This window comes from Solanum tuberosum, unplaced genomic scaffold (genome assembly GCF_000226075.1).
Source record: "Solanum tuberosum cultivar DM 1-3 516 R44 unplaced genomic scaffold, SolTub_3.0 scf00202, whole genome shotgun sequence".
NCBI classification, from domain to species: domain Eukaryota; kingdom Viridiplantae; phylum Streptophyta; class Magnoliopsida; order Solanales; family Solanaceae; genus Solanum; species Solanum tuberosum.
Window position 1 is genome coordinate 464,458 of NW_006239128.1, and position 3,244 is coordinate 467,701.

Below are 3,244 nucleotides of genomic sequence, written 5' to 3' on the forward strand. Positions count from 1 at the left end.
CATTGATCTTCTAGTATGCGAGCATGTAGCCCAATCTGAGTCACAATAAACACTTAGTTGATTGCCACCTTTGCTGGATAATAGTATTCCTAACCCTGCTTGTCCTTTTATGTACCTTACTACTTTCAGTGCTGCATTAAGATGTGATTGTTTTGGCTGTTGAAGGAACTGGCTTAATGTCTGAGTTGGAAAGGAGATATCTGGCCTGGTAACAATCAAATACATAAGTTTGCCAATTAACCTTCTGTATACACTAGGATCTTCTAGTAATTTGTCAGTATGTCCTCTATCATTCACCTCATCATATTCCTTAGTAGTTAATTGCACAAAGGGATCAAGTGGTGTAGTAGCAGGTTTTGCTGCACTCAAACCAGCCTTAGAAATAATCTCAAGAGTATACTTCCTCTGATGCATAACTATCCCCTTGTGTGATCTAGCAAACTCTATCCCTAGGAAATACTTAAGATCTCCAAGGTCCTTCATTTTGAATGTATCTTGCAAGGTCTGTTTAGTCTCCTGTATCAGATTGAGGTCATTACCTGTGATCATCATATCATCAACATACACTAAGATTATTACTAAAGTAGTCCCAACTCTTTTAGTGAATAGTGAATAATCAAGATGACTCTGTACAAATCCTAACTTTATGAGAGCTTCAGTGAGCTTAACATTCCACTGCCTGGGAGCTTACTTGAGGCCATAGAGGGAATTAATGAGCTTACACACAGACTTCTCCCCCTGCTCAGTAAATCCCTGTGGCAGTTGGAAACCTTGTGGTAGTGTCATATATACTTCATCATACAAATCTCCTTGCAGAAAAGCATTATACACATCCATCTGGTGTACATGCCAGTTACCTGCTCCAGCAAGTGCTAAAACACTCCTAATTGTCACCATCTTGACAACATGAGAGAAGGTTTCTTAATAATCTAGTCCTTCCCTCTGATTATACCCCAAGTTTCTTAATAATCTAGTCCTTCCCTCTGATTATACCCCAAGTTTCTTAATAATCTAGTCCTTCCCTCTGATTATACCCCAAGTTTCTTAATAATCTAGTCCTTCCCTCTGATTATACCCCAAGTTTCTTAATAATCTAGTCCTTCCCTCTGATTATACCCCAAGTTTCTTAATAATCTAGTCCTTCCCTCTGATTATACCCCAAGTTTCTTAATAATCTAGTCCTTCCCTCTGATTATACCCCAAGTTTCTTAATAATCTAGTCCTTCCCTCTGATTATACCCCAAGTTTCTTAATAATCTAGTCCTTCCCTCTGATTATACCCCAAGTTTCTTAATAATCTAGTCCTTCCCTCTGATTATACCCCAAGTTTCTTAATAATCTAGTCCTTCCCTCTGATTATACCCCAAGTTTCTTAATAATCTAGTCCTTCCCTCTGATTATACCCCAAGTTTCTTAATAATCTAGTCCTTCCCTCTGATTATACCCCAAGTTTCTTAATAATCTAGTCCTTCCCTCTGATTATACCCCAAGTTTCTTAATAATCTAGTCCTTCCCTCTGATTATACCCCAAGTTTCTTAATAATCTAGTCCTTCCCTCTGATTATACCCCAAGTTTCTTAATAATCTAGTCCTTCCCTCTGATTATACCCCAAGTTTCTTAATAATCTAGTCCTTCCCTCTGATTATACCCCAAGTTTCTTAATAATCTAGTCCTTCCCTCTGATTATACCCCAAGTTTCTTAATAATCTAGTCCTTCCCTCTGATTATACCCCAAGTTTCTTAATAATCTAGTCCTTCCCTCTGATTATACCCCAAGTTTCTTAATAATCTAGTCCTTCCCTCTGATTATACCCCTTAGCCACTAATCTGGCCTTAAACCTTTCAATTTGACCATTAGCTTGGTACTTGATCTTAAAAATCCATCTGCATCCAATGAATGTCTTGCCACAAGGCAGAGGTACAACCTGCCAGGTGTTGTTGCACTCTAAAGCACTAATTTCATCCTGCATTGCATCAACCCATCTAGGATCATTGCATGCTTCTTCAAAACTTGATGGTTCAATATCAGCCCCAAAAGAGGATATATATGCTTGGTAATTAGCAGACAAATGATCATATCCAAGATATTGATCAATGGAGTATAATGGCTTGGCATGTGCAGGAATTCCTTGGACAGATGCCACATAATCTTTCATCCACAGTGGAGTACAACTTGTTCTTAGAGACCTCTTTGGTATAACAGGCTGAGTGGGAACTGTGTGAGTTAGGAGATAATTCAGGAACTTCAGGTTCTGATACACTACCTATAACATATACAGCAGGACTATTAGTGGTAGGAAATAATTTCCAGGCAGTTGAAGGAGGGAGTGAAAAAGGAAATACAGTTTCCTTAAATACAATATCTCTACTGAGAAAGAAATGTTTGTCATTTATGTCATAGAGAATGTAGCCTTTAGTTTGTTCACTGTACCCCATATGAATTGCAACAACACTTCTTGACTGAAACTTATCACTGATATACATATTTTTGGCAAAGCATAAGTATCCAATCACTCTCAGATGTTGTAGTGATGGTTTGCACTTATGTAAAACTTCATATGGTGACTTCCCTTTTAGAACTGGAGTAGGCAACCTTTTAATAATATAGGCCGCACTTAAGATACAATGACCCCAAAATCTAAGAGGAATGTGCCCTTGAAATTTGATTGCCCTGACAACTTCAAGTATATGTTTGTTCTTCCTCTCATCAATACCATTTTGCTAAGGAGTATGAATACATGTTCTTTGATGCAATATCCCCAGTGATGTACATAAGTGATGACATTCAACATTAACAAATTATGTACCATTGTCTGTTCTAATGGCCTTAACTGACACATCAAACTGATTATGAACTAATTTACAAAAGTTTTGTAGAATGACAACAACATCGCTTTTCAGCTTTATTAAAAACAACCACAACATTCTTGTACAATCATCAACAATTGTAACAAAGAACCTATTCCCATCATATGTAGGAAATTTAAAAGGACCCCAAACATCAATATGTAACAATTGGAAAGGTGATGATGATACAGAAGTACTATGAGGAAAAGGTAATCTGTGTTGTTTGGCTAATGGACATATAGTACAACTTTGAATTTCTACTAAGCTATGCTTGAAAGAAAAAGGAATAACATGTGCTAACACACTTGAAGAGGTGTGTCCAAACCTTTGATACCACATCAAAACAGAAGAAGTTGTTGAGCTAGTGTTATCCTGAGCATTGTGTGATTGAATGTG